At 44.8% G+C, this 21,882-nt stretch overlaps 1 protein-coding gene across 1 annotated transcript in view; it reads left to right on the plus strand.

Annotated features, from left to right (window-relative positions):
* PROX1 (prospero homeobox 1) overlaps positions 1-21,882 on the plus strand; it is a 113,089-nt gene that overhangs the window by 64,381 nt on the left and 26,826 nt on the right. The gene's annotated exons all lie outside the window — the stretch shown is intronic.

A 21,882-nucleotide genomic window follows, 5' to 3' on the forward strand; every position in this document is an offset into this window, starting at 1 on the left:
GGGAGGACCTCTTGAATTTTCAAGACGTCCTCCTTTGCGGTGGTAAGGCTGTGGGTTAACACCCACAGCCTTACGACCGCCTAAGGTGATGGTCGCGATGGTCAAGACCATCGCGACCATCGGGGCTTACGACGAGACCCTAGGGTAGGGTCTCCCTTGTCGTAAGCCCCGGAGAGCTTCTGGCTCTGTCTGAGCCGGAAGCTCTCCACTGACATCACTAGTGATGTCAGTGGGGCCGTCCCCAAACGGTAGGCGTTACCATGGGAACGCCCCCGTTTGGGCTGCCACCCCCCCGGCCCGCCTTCCAAACGGGGCGAGCTGTCAATCAACATCGACAGCTCGCCCCCTTTGGATCGAGACCCGCTACGACCGACGCTGTCGGTCGTAGCGGGTCTCACGCATGCGCACGCCGGCGCCGTCGTGTGCATGCTCTGTGGGGGGCCATCGACCCGGTCCGAGCGCATCGGCGCTAACGACCGGGTCTGAATGACCCCCACAGTTAGTACGCATGCACTATTGGGGGTTCACCTGCCTATTTTAACTCCATAGATTTTAAAGTTTATTTCAACCCGTAACGGACACATAATATATATTTACACTCTGTGCACTTTTGTTTAAACAGTCACTCAGTTACTATCCATAAGCTTGTTTAGGAACTGCAAAACAAATCAGACAATGCATTTATAACATATACAGAAGATTCCTTGAAATTAGCGAGTGCCACCCCCTTCATTAATTTCCCACAAAAGGAAATCTCCGTTCTGACGTGGCTGCTAATTTAGGAGCATAAATTACACCCAGAAAGAAAGGCCCCCTATCAGTATACCTCTTCATATGTCACAGAGCTTGGACACAGTATACCGTGGGCATAGCCACAACCCCCATTGGACCTTTTTAGCTATTCTGTAGGGAATGGGTATATAATGCCGGCTGTCGGGGTGCCTCCTGTCAAAATACCAACAGCAGCATCCCGATGGTTGGTATACTTAACCTTCTCCCCCTAACTCTCCCTTTTTATAGCCTAATCCTCCCCGTTAGTGCCTAAACCTGTCTCCCCCCTTAGTGCCTAACCCTACCCCCCCAGTGGTGCCTAACCCTCCCCCCTAGGGGTGCCTAACCCTTGCCCCTTCCCCAAAAACCTAGCCCCCCTACGCTGCCTAAACCTAAAACTCCCTCCCCCCCACCCCCTGCACGGCTAAGGGCGCCGCAGACTTACATCGTTCAGGCTGGCGTCCTTCTGGATTCCGGTATCGGGATTAAGATTGGCGTTGGTATTTTGACGCCTATCTTAAGTCCCATGTCGGACTTTCAGCGTCGGGATTCGGACCGGCGGCATGTCGTCCGCCAGTCTGATAACTACATCCCCTTCTGTAGTACTAGATCACCCAAACCTCCGTCCCGCCTCCTAAGACGCCCTAAAGTTGCTGCAGTGGTGACTCAGCTGCATGAGGCACCAGATCACAGCTTCTATCAACTTCTCCCGAGTCTGGATGTACGAGCCGACCGCCATCAAAATCAGGGCTATGAGGCACCACTGCAGCTGCGACACCTTAACCCGCAAATGTGCCTACCTGCTAAACCTAGGGCAGGGCGCAGGACCTCATTCAGAGTTGGTCGAAGCTGCCGCACGGTCGGACGCCACCGATGTTCGCTATACTGCGCATGCGTAAAGTTCGCAATGCGCGTGCGCAAACTAGCCGCTACGATCAGAAATTTCTCTCTCCTTGAACACAGCCAGGTCGGTAGTTTGAGTGACAGATGGAGGCGTTTGTGGGTGGTAACAGGGGAAGGTGCTTGAAAACGGGGGTGTGGAGATCCGAACGCAGGCGTGCCTAATTATGCGAACAGCGTTTTGTGGGAGTGCATACGGTATATGGGAGTGCATAATTAACAAAGTAGCGTCATGGCACATGTGACATGGGAGGTTTTTACACTGACATGATCGTAGAGCTTAAGAGAGGGTATGGTCAACCTTAAGCTCTACGACCAGTTCCGATGGTTCCCGATGGTCTCGATTAATCCTTATATGCCCGGAGATGACGTGCAATGCGTACGAGAAGGGGGCGTATTTTTTTGTCTTCCGACCGCTTCCTCCCCTTGGTCGGCCAGCTACCGATCCGAACTTAGGGACGCAACTTGCGAGGGAATCATTTGCATATACGGCCCCTTTTCGCGTACGACCGAGCGGCCGCTTCGACCGACTCTGAATGAGGTCCACAGCATTTGCATTCGGGCTGCGCTTGTGTGTTCATAAGTCAACAAATGTTCAAAATAATACTTTAGAAAACATCTGATTGCCGGGCTACATGCAGAATATAGCGTGTTATTTCCAATGATTCGCTTTATCATAGGTATACAGCGTTGTTTCATTTTTTATTTGTTCTTAGTTTCTTCATTGTTGAGTCTCATTTGTGTCCTTGCTTTTCTGTATTTTATTAGGAAGGGTCTTAGGGCCAGATTCAGATTTGAGAATAGAGTAAGTAACTGTGCATCTTAGTAATACCACGCTGCACTGCAATTAGGCTGCAGTAGAAAATGGCAGTAAGATGCTGTTACTATTGGCAATGCCTCCTTTGCACCAGTTTCCATAAATAACCCCAACAGTCATACTGTATGAAGAGAGCAGATCACGGCGCTCATAATTCCATGTTACACAATAAGGCACCTGCTGATTGTACTGTAGGATGACGCTTTCTATTTGTATACAGCAGAACAGTCACATGATACACTTTGCTATCCCCAAAACCTCGCTCCAAATCCATAGTTTCAATATTAGAAGATCATTAAATGAGTCTCCTCCCATTCATTTGCATACTGGTGCCATTGGAGAAATAGGCGAGGTACAACAAAAAAACGGTACCAATTAGCAATTGAAGTGTTTCAGAATCAGATAACAGGCTTTGTATACCTATCTCCTTGTTGTCTTAGGGCCTGATTCAGAGCCGCTCATAAGCGGCCGCTCATTCGTTCCGAGCGATGTTTGCCCAACTGCGCATGCGTACGGATTGTAATACGCATGCGCGAACCAGTAAGTGCGGCCGAAAATCGTTTGTTCGCTAAATAGCGAATGCCTGCTATTTTGAGTGACAGGAGGAGGCGTATGTGGGTGGTAACAGGGGAAGGTGCTTGAAAACGGGGAGTGGAGATCCGAACGCAGGCGTGCTTAAAGGTCAAAACGGGCGTTTTATGGGTGTGCATAATTAATACAGCAGCGTCATTGACCACGTCACTGGGTTATTTTATAGTCAGAACTGCTCACATGATTGTGGTAGGAAAAACCAACCACAAGAATAGCGAGCAGTTCATACGCTGGTCGATGTACTCGATTAATCTAATAAATAGCGGACATGACATAGAATGCGAGCGGCCAGGGGGCGTAGTTATCCAAAAAACGACCGCAAGTTTTGTTCGCTCGTTCAGACATGGAGGCGTGAACAGACCGCAAAGAGCGAATGGTTCACTTGAATAGCCACCCCCTTTTCAAATAGCGTCCGGCTCTGAATCAGGCCCTTAGTGTGGACGTAGGCTACGTGTATAAAAATGCATGTTTTGTAAATATTTGCATGGTAAATCATGGGTGACAGCTGTGGTGGTTAAGTTAGACTTTACGTGTTTCCATCAATGCAATGTAATATAAAATTGGAGGAGAGGGGCTTCTAATTAGACCAGTTTTATGAATGTGCCTGAACAGGCCATGACACGTTATGTCGTTACCTCCACCCTGGAGTTACAGTGAGATGGAACCTAACCACAGGGTTAATATTCATCAATAAATCATTTTCCTTCATCCTCAGGGCCCACACACATAAGTCGCGCAGGCAGGGGGCACTGTAGGTAAATGTAGCCACTCCCACTAAACCGCCATATTGATTTAGGCCAAGTCCCCCGTACATGCGAAAGCATCTTCTGTATAACATATTGTGCTGCACGTGCCTTAAATGCTTCATTAAATCACCCTGACACAAAGCTATAGACACACTCCTATAATTATAATACAAAACACAAATAAATACACATATTGCTCATAAACAACGTTGTATTAAGCCTTTGATGAGGACGCATAGCACACGGATAGCTAAAACGTGAAAGTGGGTGTTTGTACACATTGTGACAAGTCCCTTTTCCCCTGTGACTCCCTCTGTAATGCCCCAGTGACAATTGCTAACTTCAACCTCATTAAATCTTGATAGAAAGGCACCAGGGGGGCCGAGCATAAAGACTCCCTTTATCTTATATCACTCAGCATCTTGCCTTCTCCCAAACCTTCTCTGCCCTCCTCAGCCATACCCCCGGCGTGGAGACGCGCTTTATAACAAGTGCTATAAAATGATGTTTTTCCTATGACATTGTGGTTCTGCTGTATAGAGAATTGTTTCCCGACCCCTAAGTGGTTAATTACCATTAATAAGTGCAAGAACTTGGGGGGTAATTCTGCATTGAGGGCAGATACGTATGTAACAGCCCCATTGTGTAGCGCATATACAGGTTACTCTCAGGCAGGGAAGATTGCCTTAAATCAGATTGTTTGCTGTTAATCTTATCGTGAAAGTATCTCTTCTCAGCTGCGCACATTCCATAAGTCTCTGGGGAAAGGTTGAAACAATTGATGAAGTAATTTGGATAATATGAGTTCCCTGATATTTATTTGCTAGCACAGGTCAGCCGTCACTCAGGTGGATTGCGGACTTCCCACACAGTACTTGCTTGCAAAGCCTAAATATGATATAAAAGTATTATTATAGTGATTAATCTTTAATCTGCAAGCATCTCCTTCAGCACTGCTCAAGATGAGAATGCTACTCTAAAGAGCTTACAATCTAGTGGAAAACAGATCAGAAAGGAGACAGGAGGGAGGCAGTAAGGTGACACAGTGTAAAGCATACAGTATATTGGTTGCTAATGGGGAAATATTCCAGGTGAGTGAGGCTAGTCATCACATGATTAGATTATGGCTTCTATTTTTAAAGACGCAGCGAGAGCAAAGATTTTCTGTCGTCATTATGGCCACAGCTTATTACTACAATGTCACCGGGACCCACCGAGTGATACTCAGCTCCCCGGAAGGTTTTGGCTAACAGTGGTAAAGTTGAAATTACCATTTCACCAGCCATATGCACATGCGTGACCCTGCTTAGAAAGATCATACGATACATGCGCTGGGCACAGGAAGCCCGGACTTGGGCTCCTAGTTCCAACCCCCCCTTCCCCCTCCTAAAAAAAAAAAAACAGTTAAAATAAAAAGTTTTTATATTTAGAAGAAAAATCAGTGGGCTGCCACTGCTATCCTTGGATGGCAAAGTGATAAGAGCGTCCTGCAGGTGTAGCGCCAAGGAGAATATGTAATAGGTAGCGAGCTGCAGGTTTAGCGCCAAGGAGAATATGTAATAGGTAGCGACCTGCAGGTGTAGCGCCAAGGAGAATATGTAATAGGTAGCGACCTGCAGGTTTAGCTCCACGGAGAATATGTAATAGGTAGCGAGCTGCAGGTTTAGCGCCAAGGAGAATATGTAATAGGTAGCGACCTGCAGGTGTAGCGCCAAGGAGAATATGTAATAGGTAGCGAGCTGCAGGTTTAGCGCCGGGGAGAATATATAACAGGTAGCGACCTGCAGGTGTAGCGCCAAGGAGAATATGTAATAGGTAGCGACCTGCAGGTTTAGCGCCAAGGAGAATATATAATAGGTAGCGACTGCAGGTTTAGCGCCAAGGGGAGTATGTAATAGGTAACGAGCTGCAGCTGCTGGAACTCCTGCAAGTCTTCCCATATTTTTAAAGCAGCAATCATTTAAAAAAAATTTAAATGATTGCCACTTTAAAAATACAGGAAGGTTCGCAGGAGTTCCCGCAGCTGCTGCAGTTCGCTACCTACATTATTACATATTCTTCTTGGCACTAAATATACAAAGCACGGCATTTCAAAGACGCCACATTTTCTGCATGTATTGTAGTTAATATCATTGCCCCTCTAAGTCCAGTGACCAAAACCACCGAAAAGGGAAGAGGGGAAGCATTAGAGTTACCTGGGAGGGGTGAGTAAGAGGGTATTAGGGAGGAAGAGGGAAGGAGGACCTGTGCAGGGAGGGCATGTAAGAAGGTGCAACATTGCTGACGGATTTGTAGGTTAAGACTACGGTTACGAACTGTATCCTGTACATGACAGGCATCTAGTGTGCTGACAGATACATTATATCCCCTCTGAAATGTAATATATACTGCAGTTCTGACTCCATTAAAGGGCAAGTAACTGCTTCATATTATGCAGTAATCTACATTCATCCTGAATTCTGCACTTTTCCTTACGTAGGATGTCGCACAAACAACTTTTAACCCACAGAGAAAAAAAAAAGAAGATTCCCTCCAGCACACTTCAGCAATATCAACAAAAATACTTGAATCCTACATGATAATAGAAATTCAGAGGTGTTCGTTAAAGAAGGTGATAGTGAAGTGTAAAGTATAGATGTGTAAAGATAATCAATAAGTGTTAATAAAATAAGGAAGAACTAAAATTACATGAATTATACCCCTTTTACACCAGAGCAAAAACCTGGGTTTTTGCTGGGTCTACCCGGGTCGCAGCTCAGTGTAAAAGGGTCCCTGAAAAATAACCTGGGTCAAGTGACCCAGCAATCCAACCCAGGTAGCTACCAGGGTTGGACCCAGGATGGACCTGGGTAATGGTGCAGTGTAAACGGTTCAACCCGGGTTATCTAACCTGGGTCATGCCTAAAATGAGCTGATTGGTGGTTGTGGGGCATTCACCTCCCACTTTTTATGACCTCACAGGTTTAGCAGGGCAGACCTGAGTTCAGTGTGAACAGCGCTGACCTGGGAGTAACCCAGATCGAAGCTGCAGTGTAAATGGGTCTGACCTGGGTTTTTGGTGGAAAAGAGGTATAATAAACAAATAGAGAGGTGATAAAAAAGTATCTATGTGAATTAAGTGGTGATGCCCTGAAAAAGGCCCAGCCAGAACAACTCCGGGGGCCCCACGCCCAAACGCTCACCCCAAAATAATTATTGCTACCTAATAGTAGCACCCACTCTGGGTCATATAATTACAAATTAATGTACTGTATAATAACAGCACATGTATAAGCCGAGAGCTTACACATCTTTACACATCTATACTTTACACTTCACTTTCACCTTCTTTCCCCTTTACGTGTGATGCCCTGGGGATGGTCCTTGGCTGGAATTTTTTGGGGTGCCTTGCGCCTCGGACGTGAACCCCTTAATGTTAGGGACGCCAGTATAGAGGGGCCTTGACGATGACCTGGCGCTTATTCATATATTTGTAAATGTATGTAACCAATACCTCTGAATCTCTATTATCATGTAGGATACAAGTATTTTTGTTGATATTGCTGCAGTGTTCTGGAGGGAATCTTTCTTTCTCTGTGGCTCAGTGTAAACCCCGCCCTGTACAAGCACCTGTGCTATGTCATTAAGCTGACGTGAGTGACCACCATACTTTTTGTTTGCAACTTTTAACCCCACGTTGAGCGATGGAGAAAGACAGCCGTACCCTGTTTTATCTTTTCCAATCCCGTATAAATGATTGTGTTTTGTCTTTGCAAACTCAGTTTGAGCAAAATATCTTTCATTTTTGAAAACATACACTGACTAAAGTAAACCATACGCTAACATAAAACATTGGCCCTCATTCAGAGCCGTACGCTCTGAGCAGAGCGCACGCTCTGCATGAGGGCCGGGCTCCTTTTTCATGGAGCGTCCTCCTGGACGCTCGTATAGCTGTGGGTCACCACCCACAGGCTATACGAGCGTGCATTTTGATGGCCGCGATGGTCGTGACCATCGCGACCATCGAAATTGCGAGCCGGAGCCTGCGGTTGAGGTTTTCAACCGCAAGCTCCGGAGTGATTTTGGCTCTATCAGAGCCAAAATCACTCCCACTGACATCACTAGTGATGTCAGTGGGCCGGCTTCTGACGGGAGGCGTTCCCGTGGGAACGCCCCCGTCAGGGAGGCACGCCCCCGGCACGCCCACCAAAGGGGGCGTGCTGTCAATCAACATTGACAGCACGCCCCCTTTGATCGGACACAACGAGCGAAGGAAAGTCCTTCGCTCGTCGTGTCTGGCGCATGCGCACGACGGAGCTCCCTCCGTCGTGCGCATGCTCAGTGCAGACCATCGACCCACTTGCGAGCGTACAGCCGCTCGCGAGTGGGTCTGAATCAGGCCCATTGTTCAATATAAACAGGTTATTTGTTCCATTTCCAACTTGGTTTGTTCATCCTACCTTGCCACTTTCACTAATAACATTGCATGGTCTGTCTAGCTCAAACTGATCATGTGCAACAATGCCTTTATACTGCAGTATCTGGGTAGATATATTTGCATTGCCTTTAAGTGTGAAACTGCTCTGTTTCGGTTGCTTTTTGCGCACGCACGCCGCACGTGCGCACTGGGCCACCATCGACCCGCTTGCGAGCGCATAGCGCTTGCGAGCAGGTCTGGATCAGGCCCTGTGTCCGATTGTATAACGGCTTTGGTGAAAAGCACAGAAGGAAGCCAGAGAGTAGGCAAAGGCATATAAGAAAGGGATTTGTAACTTTAGCATCATTTAATCCAGAGTTGTTAGCATCTCCATTATAAAAAAAAAAATGATTATATTATGTCCAACATGCTGATTAGTTTTGACTAATTGAGAAGTTTCCCTTACATTGTGGGTACCTTGTGCCGTGGGAAAGGCTCAGTCACAGTGACTCTTGCGGGGTGGAAACACAGGCTCTGTTTAATTGTGATTCATTTTAACACTGGCGCATTAGTGCACTACAGATGTCTTCGCCTGTCTCTTTAGAACAATTGTTCCTTCTTTCCCTCTCTCTCTGGAAGACAAAAGAGAATAACAAACACTTAGGAAAATGAAAGAAAAATGCTCCATTATTTACACTTCTGCAGAAAGTACAGCGACACACAGCCACTGGCAGAACGCTCTATTGTCACTTAAGTATAAAAAATTGATCATGTCATAATTTATTTTCATCTTTTAGTTCTAAAACAGGGCCCGCAACACAGTAAAAGGGTTGTAAGAACCACGATGAAGGTGGTGACAGCTCGTGTTTAAAATTAAAATACTGTATGTCAAAAAAATCTATAGCTGTGACACACATTTGTAAAACACGCAGCTATCGCTCTGCACTGGCAAAGCATGGTTGTGTGGTACATTACTCACTTTACTTCCCCTCTATTTATATTTCTCTTTATTTTAGATGCTAAGGATATCACAGTGTATTTATTACATTGTGTTTCCAGAAGTGCGGCATATCTGCCCTCTATATAACATGTAGGGGCTCCAATTCAATCAGCCGCGGGTTCTGTGCCCTGGGCTCGCGGGTTAATGCGCATTTTGCAGGATATTTTCATGAAGCTGCCTCCCAGTTCCTTTACAATTCAGTTACAAATAGCAAGTTGTGGATGTCGCACATTAATTAGTGCGCTACCTAAAATTGCCAAATACTGTAAGATAACAGGACAGTGTAGGAGGCTGTTAGCCGCCATAAGCAAAGTATTAGAGGCTGGAAAACGGGTGATTTTTGCAATTTGAATGATGGAAAAATCCTAACCAGCAAGTATATTACAGCAGATTAAAGTGCCTAGAGGAGGGGTGTTCAACATGCAGCGTGCCGACTGCCAACTTCGCTAATTGGGTATGCTAAAACTGTGGAAGGGCGTGCTAGGATCTGTAGTTCCACAGCAACTGGAGGAACGCATGTTGAATATCCCTGGTCTATAGCATTTTGGGGTGCATTAAAATGTATCTCTATAGTGATTTTTTTTTTTTAAGTTGAAAAAAACACTTGGAAATCTCATCTGCAAGTTCAAAACCCCATTTCCCATCACTGCAACACCTAACATACCTGTCCCACATCATTACACCCATATTTCTGCTTTTTAGATGATAAGTGCCACGTTTTTATTGGCCATTGGGACGGGTGTCCTAGGGGGAGGTGCGGTATGATGTGTTGACATGAGAACGACGACATGGTCATACTGTCGACATTGACCATGTTGACACTAATGAAATATAGACATATTAGAATGGCGACATATTGTCCCTAGTGGCCCAGCGGCTTCTTCCGGGTCCTCAGCAGTCATGTGACTGTCACTTCCGGCGGAGTCATCTAACAGAGCAGCGTTCTGGTACTGTCCCCCTATCCCTAATCTATGTAGCCGTCTACGTTGTGGTGTCATCTATTGGCTACCTCCCTTCCTAGGAGTACTGCACTGTGTCCTGACATTTTTGGCCTAACATAAGGATTTTTCCCTTCCTCTCTCTTAGTCTGGACTCTGGAGTAGAAAACTAAAAGCTGCATTACCTCCCATCCAGATACGTGTTAACGCGGATTTGTAATGGAGTCACGGCCGCAGGGTGTTTAGTCCGCGATGAGCAATATATGGCCGACTGGCGTCTATTTAAATCAGCTCCATAAAGTACTGATTGATAAAAACATTATTCCCTGTATCACACAATATTAAAACTGCTTAGGTTGTTCATTCAATTGGCTGCAGACACTTTTTCCCATTGTTACAATCCGCAAATAACAATTTGGACATACTGTACGTCTAATTTGTACTTATAAATGCCCCTATACTGTACAGCTCCTGTTATGCCTGTAGGTTTTCTCAGTGCTGCGTTGCACAGTACAGTAGGTGGCCATGTTATCACTAATTAGCTGGTTATGTTATGTACTGCACACCGGACCTTGGTAATATGTAAGGCTTTTTCCATATTAATATATTTTGTGAGTTTGCACTGAGAAAGCAAGCACTATCAATTGCTGTCATATGTAGTAGTGATTGCATGCATCAACAGATTGGATAAAGTTATTTACTATTATAATGGTGGGTAAGGCTCCCCTACAGACATGTGAGCCTGAATACACAAGGATAATTAAAATGACCTATTTCTGTTTTTAACAATGATTTTATCGGCGTCTTCATATTTTAACGCCTACAAAGCAAAACTAACAGATTGTTTTAGTTTCGTGCCCCTGCAAAGTCTGATGCCCGGACTGGACTCTGAACAAACTCTTCCCCATAACCACTGACACTTGAGATTTAGTTCTTCTAACCCTCTTCTCTCTTTGGTCATTCTCACAAAATTGATTTCTCCTTCCCTGAGTCTGGCTATCTCCCTTCACCCCTGGCCCGCCTTCTTTAATGCTCATCTCCATCTCACACCTTTGATCTAACATCCCCGAAAAGTTGCATTTTGCTCAGAAACCCAGATAACAGCTTTCTGCTGGAAAATGGGGCATCTCGGGTCATCAAAACTTGGTATCTCAACCTTTATGTCACTCTCATAGGGTGTAGTAGGTATTACCGCCGGCCACATGGTTCAAATCCCGACAGCGGCAGCCCGGCAAGGGTGAAGATCCCGATCGCCCCTAAGGTAAGTATCGCTAACCTAATTCCACCCCCTAACCCTAACCCTCCCTTAGGGGTACCTATTCCCCCTTCCCCGCTGCCTAAACCTAAGTACCCCGGGGGGTGCCTAACCCTAACCTCCCCCCCGGGGTGCCTAACCCTAAACCCCCCTTTCCCTAGCCTAAACCTAACCCTCCAAGTGCGGTGCCTAACCCTGTCCCCCCTTGAGCCCTACACCTAGGGCTCTTGGGGGGACTTAGGCGTCGAATTTTCGACACCTGTCATTAGTACCACGCCGGGATAAGAGAGTTTGGAAGTCGGTGGTCGGCATTTAGACCGTCTGCTTCCAGACTACATCCCCCCCTCAAGATATCCAGAAAAAGAGCAATGTAACACACACAAGAGACTGGTGTTACAAGTCTTTCAGCTGTCCCAATTTGTAGCGCTTCCCTACTGCTTCTGCCCATGTTGTATCTGCTCTGTATCCCCCGTCATACCCTGGTTTAACAAAAAAGTTAAATATTTTTCCTTACGGCCTGTTGCTAAATGTTGGCGCGCTCGCTCACTTCTAATCGCCCTCGTTAGGTCATTCACATCCTTTCTGGAGAAGAAAAAAAAGCCTATTTTATTATTATTATTCTTCCCTACAGTTCTCCCAGTCCATGCGAGACAATGTCTTGTAACAATACAGGAGCCTAATCTCCATGTCAAAGCGATTTTCATTCCCCAGTGCACAGGCCGCTATCATTTTGTAATGTTTTGTTTCTTCTTTTTAAAAGAATTAAAAAATAGGGGAGGGTGGGGGGGTGTCCTGTCGTCCTTATCTCAGCGTCTGGAAATTTGGACAGCGTACTTTTTAATGCTCAGATAAAATGGAAAAAGGACTCCCAAGTTCAGCAAGTCGTAATGGGTTTAAGTCCTGCCGCGATCGGCGACCAGAAGATCAGATAACCGGGGTCCTTCAGTTGTCTTTTTAATCAGGTTCCCCGCAAGGCTGGATAGAGACAGAACAGACACACACAGCGAAAATATAATTCTTGGATAGGTTAAGTACATGTTTGAACTCTCACAAGCAGAAGCGATTTGATGATGACTTAATCATTTTCTGGTCAATTATCGGTAAGGACCCTTGCAACTGCACGGCAATTATGTCGCAAGATGGCCTTCTGGGACAGACACCAGTCTCCCTGCTCCTGTTTTCCTCAGATTCCCTGCCACGAATTTTCACTCACTTCATTATCTCGGTTAACATAGAAACAACTTTCTGTGCAGTAATTACAGCCCCAATGCACACTTTAGCTGTCATCTTGATGGAGGTCTGGATGTGCTCATGCCAGTGTCGGATAAGTGTTCTTTGTTGATTTTTGATTAATGTACACGTCTTCCTGGAGCTTAGGGAAAGCGAATGCTTGTGATGACAAAGGGCAGGGGGGTTTACATATCAGATTGCATGATTTAAAGCTACGGGTTTATTAGCTTTGGCTTGGCAAACCAGGGTTTTCGTTTGTTCTTTAAAGGCAAATTCTAGCTAAACTACACGTCACTCCTTTTGTCCAGGAAATTTTTATAATAGTTGCAGATGCATGTGTATGTGGCTGCATGTTACAGCAGATGAAAGGAAGAAGTTTGTCAATGTAACATAAAGTTTACAGATTCAAAAATATTGTAGCCATTAACAGTGTAGTCGTTGCCTAGATACAGCCGAGGCAGCCATTTTGTGGGCTCAGCCATTGTTTGTGAGGGCACAACCTAATCATCAGTGAGGAACTCAGGCATTTTGGGGTAACTTTACTTAAACTTGTTAGAAAGAAATTTGGTGCTGTTGCCCATAAAGTCTAATTAGATTATAGCTATCATTTATCTTGAATGTACTAGATGAATCATAGCAAGAGTCTGATTGGTTACCATGGGGATGCACCTCCACGTTTCCTTCTTTGAAGTTTTCGTAAAGCTACACCTTTAACGTGGCCCATAACCACCAAGGGGGTGTGGCCACACATCGTAGGGGTATGTCCAGCACTTTCAAAGTCCCGGGCCTACCCCAGCCACCTTCCCCTCTCCTAAGAGTACCCCTTCAGTGCCACAGGCGGCATCGGCAGGTTCTTGTTACATCTCTGCGCCAACAGTCTGCTTTGAGGAACAGCAGTGAATGGAAGATATCTCCCAACTTTCCACCCTAGATCGGGACAGTTGGGAAGAATGAATGTGCTCCAACCATTGGTCCTTTCCCCCTAACCTACCTCCGCTGAGCCCCAGACTCCCGAACGCTATCACAACCCATCTGAATGCATGTAAATAAAGTCATTACATTCCACCAGTAAATACTCATGGCCAGACTGGCACATATGAAATGAAGAAAATTATAAAACCTACTGTATAACTATAGTATGATACTCAAAGCATGTCCCCACCTGCATTTCTGTCACCGGGTGCTCAGGCCTAAGCAGCCTTTCCCCAAAGCTAGGCCCGATTCTGTACCTACGCTGTATATATCCTGCGTGTACTGTACTGTTCCACCTAGTTTTCCTGACCTACAGCAATACGGCAATTCTTTTCTCCAAATGTGCCACTAAAGCCCTAGTATTGTATCACTAATTATTACTTGTTTATAGCTCCAACCACACGATCTATCCAGTGTCTTTACATAGGTGTATTTCCCAATATCGCTTTCTAAATCCTCCACCTCCCAATGCCGTGAGCGTGGGATCAATATCTCATGCTGCGCAGCCAGAACGCATCCTTCTTGTAGAAACATTAATCCCTATTGTGTCAAGAACCAAAAACAATATTTCTTTCGGTTTTCGAGGACCACAGTATAGAGCATTTTCACTGTAACTGCCCCTTTGATACATTAGTAATCATATTCAACCTGACATCTAGAAATAGGATGTAACTCGTGCAGGGCAGTATCACAGTGTGGTTGGATAACTGACATAACACTAACTCACTCTGGGGCCTATTCATTAAACCTAAAAATTCTCTAGAGATAATTAGGTTTAGAACTCGCATGGAGTTCTACCTAATTATAGGTGGAATTCATCATTCCACCTCTCCATAAGTATCTATTCCGAAAAGCTGTCATTTTTGCGATGACAGCTTTTCGGGAAATAGATACTTTTCCCTGCCTACACTACCTTATCGCATCTGGAAACAGTGCTGCGCATGCGCTGTTACATCTGTATCATGCGCAGCACTGCCTACAGATGTGGTAAGTTTGTGTATCCCCCCTCTGCTCACCTCCCCCCCCCCCTCCCCGACTTACTTGTCCGCGCAGGAGCCTCCGGCTCCGTCCTGCTGGTCTGTCATGTGGTTTCCCAGCAGACCACATGACAGATTAGAAAAAAAAAGTTTTTTGTTTTTTTTTCTAAACTTTCTTGTGCTCTGCTGGGGAGCACACATGTCCGACCAGCCTCCGGAGCCTGAGGACGGAGCAGAGCACCGGAGGGACTCGTCGGGGGACCTGCACACGCGGATACAGGTAAGTCGATTCTGCTATTCGCCACCTCACAGTGGCGAATATTAACTGCATCAAATTCCGAAAATTCATAATTTTCGGAATTTGATGAATACCACAATTTCCACATCCTCATACTAATGTACTAATGTATGGGGAGTGTGGAAATTAACGCAGGGGAACTTAGCAAGGAGATATCTGTAAATAATAAATAATAATAAATAATGTTATTTAAGGAAAATGTCCTTAAAAACGTTATTTTAGTGTTGATGAATAGGCCCCTCTGTTCTGATCTTAAGAACATCTGTATTTATTGTTAAAATAAGGATACAAAGACTTAAAGGCACATGTCAGGTTAGACAACACTGCGTTGCAGTAGTTATACTTCCTCTGCTTGCATCTATTTGTATTTCTTTATTTCTATAGCTAATTCTATGAATAAATTGTAGCACGTAGCCAGAATGGAAAACGCGTCAGGTTTTTGTGGGACCCACAAAGAGTCCGGATGTAGGATGCTTGATAGGCAGCTGTATAGGGCGCCGACTGCATTTCACCTGGACAGTGTGACGTCTTTTAGGACACAAAAAGAGAAGTCTGCCAAACCCTTCTTTGTTATTTCAATACTTAAATATAGGTTGAGTCTCCCATATCCATAATGCTTGGGACCAGGGGTATTTTGGATAACGGAATATTCCGTATTTTGGAATATTTGCATACCATAATGAGATATCTTGGGAAAGGGACCCCGATATACACACAGAATGCATGTATGTGTTATATACACCTTATACACACAGCCTGCAGGTCATTCTATACACCTTATACACACACAGCCTGTAGCTCATTCTATACACCTTATACACACACAGCCTGTAGCTCATTCTATACACCTTATACACACACACAGCCTGCAGCTCATTCTATACACCTTATACACACAGCCTGCAGGTCATTCTATACCCCTTATACACAGCCTGCAGGTCACTCTATACACCTTATACACACACACAGCCTGCAGGTCATTATATACACCTTATACACACACAGCCTGCAGCTCATTCTATACACCTTATACACACACACAGCCTGCAGCTCATTCTATACACCTTATACACACACACAGCCTGCAGCTCATTCTATACACCTTATACACACACAGCCTGCAGCTCATTCTATACACCTTATACACACACACAGCCTGCAGCTCATTCTATACACCTTATACACACACACAGCCTGCAGCTCATTCTATACACCTTATACAGACACAGCCTGCAGGTCATTTTATACACCTTATATACACACAGCCTGCAGCTCATTCTATACACCTTATACACACACACAGCCTGCAGCTCATTCTATACACCTTATACACACACACAGCCTGCAGCTCATTCTATACACCTTATACAGACACAGCCTGCAGGTCATTTTATACACCTTATATACACACAGCCTGCAGCTCATTCTATACACCTTATACACACAGCCTGCAGGTCATTTTATACACCTTATACACACACACACACACAGCCTGCAGCTCATTCTATACATATTATACACACACACAGCCTGCAGCTCATTCTATACACCTTATACAGACACAGCCTGCAGCTCATTCTATACACCTTATACACACACACAGCCTGCAGCTCATTCTATACACCTTATACACACACACAGCCTGCAGCTCATTCTATACACCTTATACACACACAGCCTGCAGCTCATTCTATACACCTTATACACACACACACACACACAGCCTGCAGCTCATTCTATACACCTTATACACACACACAGCCTGCAGCTCATTCTATACACCTTATACAGACACAGCCTGCAGGTCATTTTATACACCTTATATACACACAGCCTGCAGCTCATTCTATACACCTTATACACACAGCCTGCAGGTCATTTTATACACCTTATACACACACACACACACAGCCTGCAGCTCATTCTATACATATTATACACACACACAGCCTGCAGCTCATTCTATACACCTTATACAGACACAGCCTGCAGGTCATTATATACACCTTATACACACAGCCTGCAGCTCATTCTATACACCTTGTACACACAGCCCGCAGGTCATTATATACACCTTATATACACACACAGCCTGCAGGTCATTATATACACCTTATATACACACACAGCCTGCAGGTCATTATATACACCTTATACACACACAGCCTGCAGGTCATTATATACACCTTATACACACACACACAGCCTGCAGGTCATTTTATACACCTTATACACACAGCCTGCAGGTCATTATATACACCTTATACACACACAGCCTGCAGGTCATTCTATACACCTTATACACACACACAGCCTGCAGGTCATTATATACACCTTATACACACACAGCCTGCAGCTCATTCTATACACTTTATACACACACACAGCCTGCAGGTCACTCTATACACCTTATACACACACAGCCTGCAGCTCATTCTATACACCTTATACACACACAGCCTGTAGCTCATTCTATACACCTTATATATCCACACACAGCCTGCAGCTCATTATATACACCTTATACACACACACAGCCTGCAGCTCATTCTATACACCTTATACACACAGCCTGCAGGTCACTCTATACACCTTATACACACACACAGCCTGCAGCTCATTCTATACACCTTATACACACAGCCTGCAGGTCACTCTATACACCTTATACACACACACAGCCTGCAGGTCATTCTATACCCCTTATACACAGCCTGCAGGTCACTCTATACACCTTATACACACACACAGCCTGCAGGTCATTATATACACCTTATACACACACTGCCTGCAGCTCATACTATACACCTTATACACACACACACAGCCTGCAGCTCATTCTATACACCTTATACATACAGCCTGCAGCTCATTCTATACACCTTATACAGACACAGCCTGCAGGTCATTATATACACCTTATACACACAGCCTGCAGGTCATTATATACACCTTATACACACACAGCCTGCAGGTCATTATATACACCTTATACACACACACAGCCTGCAGGTCATTTTATACACCTTATACACACAGCCTGCAGGTCATTATATACACCTTATACACACACAGCCTGCAGCTCATTCTATACACTTTATACACACACACAGCCTGCAGCTCATTCTATACACCTTATACACACAGCCTGCAGGTCACTCTATACACCTTATACACACAGCCTGCAGGTCACTCTATACACCTTATACACACACACAGCCTGCAGGTCATTCTATACACCTTATACACAGCCTGCAGGTCACTCTATACACCTTATACACACACACAGCCTGCAGGTCATTATATACACCTTATACACACACAGCCTGCAGCTCATTCTATACACCTTATACACACACACACAGCCTGCAGCTCATTCTATACACCTTATACATACAGCCTGCAGCTCATTCTATACACCTTATACATACAGCCTGCAGCTCATTCTATACACCTTATACACACACACACAGCCTGCAGGTCATTCTATACACCTTATACACACAGCCTGCAGCTCATTCTATACACCTTATATATACACAGCCTGTAGCTCATTATATACACCTTATACACACAGCCTGCAGGTCATTCTATACACCTTATACACACAGCCTGCAGGTCATTCTATACACCTTATACACACACAGCCTGCAGCTCATTCTATACACCTTATACACACACAGCCTTCAGGTCATTATATTCACCTTATACACACACACAGCCTGCAGCTCATTCTATACACCTTATACACACACACAGCCTGCAGGTCATTCTATACACCTTATACACACAGCCTGCAGGTCATTCTATACACCTTATACACACAGCCTGCAGGTCATTATATATACCTTATACACACACAGCCTGCAGGTCATTCTATACACCTTATACACACACAGCCTGCAGCTCATTCTATTCACCTTATACACACACAGCCTGCAGCTCATTATATACACCTTATACACACAGCCTGCAGGTCATTTTATACAATATTTTGTATAATTTTGTGGCTCAAACAAAGTTTGTGTACAGAAATGAAATTAATTTATGTTTCATATACATCTTATACACAGCCTGACGGTAATTGTATACATTATTTTTAATAATTTGTACTTTAGACAAAGTTTGTGTACATTGACCCATCAAAAATCAAAGGTTCTAGTTTCTCAGTCATGATAAAATGATTCCGTATTTCAGAGTATTCCGTATTTCAGAATATTTGGATATGGGAGACTCAACCTGTATTCAAGGAGATTTTATATTATTGTAACCAAGTTCGGCGTTCCTTGGCTATGTGCATGGGCTCGCACACCGATGGGCTGAGCACATTAGCTTGCTAATGACTTTGAAGTTGCAAGACACAAAAAATTATATATATATATATATATATATATTTATATATATAGTGGCATGGCATTCTCGATGGAATAAAACCAGATAACTAAGCGAGGTTTATGGGGACTGTGTAATGAGCAAGCATGGCAACAAGAAATTACGTATTAGCGCTGATTCCACTAAAGTTCAGTTGAGATTATTATCTGTGCCAGCAGCGCCATCCCGACACACAGATGCAGCCCAGGCTCCAGTTACCAAATGTTTTCATTGTACGGTAGAGACTGCCTTCTATATAAAGTGCATCTCGAGAGACCCGGCGAGGATGAACATGACTGCCTTTTTAGAGCAGAAGACTGCGCCGCCAACCTTGCCTCTCCTTCGTCCAAACCCAGCTGTACCTTTGTATTATCTCCAGTAACAGAAGGTCTGGATGACACTCTTATTATAGTTTACTTGACTTTAGAGGGATCTACGCTGTAATATTAGCTCAGACAATGCCACATGTGCTTGTCCCTCTCACGGACACTCACTTATAAATGTTATAGGAGTGCATTATTTTCCGTTCCCCTTATGTTAGCCTAAGCCTAAAATGATGGCGGCCAAATGTGTGTCTGCTTTTACCTTTTTGTTCTTAGTACTTTTTGTTTTAATCTCTTTCCATAAATGTTTTTTTTTTTTTTTTTTTGCAAGTATTTTATGAAAGAAGCAATTCCTTTTTGCTGTGATTAATTAATAAGAATCCAAATCACCTACAGAGGGTCACATGTTACAGCGATCTCCACTCGCGGTCAACAGTTTTAGAACGCCCCCATTTTCCCAGCTCTTATTGAAGTGACCCCAGTATAATTTAGCAGTGTATTCTGAAATGAAAGCATAGAACAAATAAACAATTGGAGATAAAAACAATATATAATGTACATTTTTGACACATCAAAGCGGCCGCCTTTTGCAGATATAAACCCGGACACACAGGTGGCATTCTTCCTACAATGGAAATCGAATAGTGTTCTATAAGTTCTTCCCAGCAAATGTGCTGCACCTCTAGGTGGCTTTTCTTTCACCCTTCTGTCAACTTCATCCCAAACCAGCTCTATGGGGTGTAAGTCTGGAGGCTGTGCGGCTATTTCATGATTTTTTAGGAAGGTGGCTCTGACATAGCTTGCAGATGAGTTTTAGGTCATTATCTTGCTGTAGGATGAACCCTTGCCCAACTAGGCGTAGACCATGGTGCTGTAAATTGCTGTGGTAGCCCATTTGGTTCAGGGTGCCAATCACTCTGTGCCACTGACTTGGGATCCAGCAGAAGATCCCCAGCCCATCACGCTCCCTCCGCCATGTTTGGTAGTTGGTGTTACAGGGGTTTATTTGCACAACGTGTCTTGCTATTAAAAGCATTGCCCTTTTACATTGTACCGCTGCAGGATGGTGTACAGCAACCCTGCATGATCAACTTTTTATTCCTCAGTCCAGTGGACCTTCTCAGAGGCGTCCCTCCCCGCAATATCACCCGGTGCGGGGAGGAACGCTGTGTGCACGGCAAAGCCGAGCGCCGCGAGAAAGTGGCCTCACATGCAGGGGGCATGGCCACACATGTAGGGGGCGTGGTCTCGCGGCCCGAACCCCCGTGGTCCCATGTTTCTTACCGGGGGGGGGTGCAGGAGGCGCGGACTGTGTCAGGAGCCGAGTGCTGCACTTAATACTACAGTACAGCACCAGGCTCCTGTCACTGAGGGGGAGTCTGCACCTTGGTGTCACCCCTCGGCGGGTGACACCCAGGTGCGGCCCGCACCCCCATTGTGACGCCACTGGACCTTCTCACAGTCCTCAGTAGCCCATTGGCAGTGCGTCATGGTCCAGGCAGAACAGCTGTATGTTCTTAGCTCATCCTAATTGTTTTTAAAGCTCTAGCAGTTTCCGGCATAGCTTTGTATCATTTCAGGTTATCCATTGGACTCAGACTGCTTAAATGTCAATAAAAACTGGAAAAATGGCGGTCTTCTACAACTTTTGGCCGGCAGTGTACTGTATATGGGGCGGAGATTACATTTATCGGCCTTCCCAATCTACTGGAAATTCCATATTTAGTTTTACTGTGCAATAGTTCTTGATTTTAACAGGAGCTGTTGTTACAGTATCGGCGCACGGATTTAACTCATTTGTCTGAACGACCATTTTTGTCTATTTTCCAGTGTTTGGGAACAAATGGCTGATTGTCATACTGTACATTACCAAGTTATCCTTCTACCCAGCCAGATTGGACAGATAATCTTATAGCGTGTACCTATCTTCAGGATTGCATTGGTTTGTTATCAGGTCGTTCTTCTTTATCAATACAAGGGATTAATTTATGTGTTGGTGGCAGCATGGTTGCACATTGATCAGCACTGCTGCCTAGCAACATTGGAGCCACAAGTTCAATTCCCAACCTGGGCACTATTGATGTGTAGCTGGTATGTTCTCCCCATGTGTGCCTGGGTTTTATACAGGGTGTGTGTCAAAGAATTTAGACTGTAAACTCCAACCAGGGAGGGACTGGTGTGAATTAGAGACATGCACAGCGCTGGGCAATGAATGGCGCCATGTAAATAAACGGTAAAGGTAATATATTATTTTTAATCGGCAGAGCTGAAGGACATTTACAGTAATAATCAGTGTG

Source organism: Taudactylus pleione, unplaced genomic scaffold (assembly GCF_031769625.1).
Source record: "Taudactylus pleione unplaced genomic scaffold, aTauple2 ptg000261l, whole genome shotgun sequence".
NCBI lineage: Eukaryota > Metazoa > Chordata > Amphibia > Anura > Myobatrachidae > Taudactylus > Taudactylus pleione.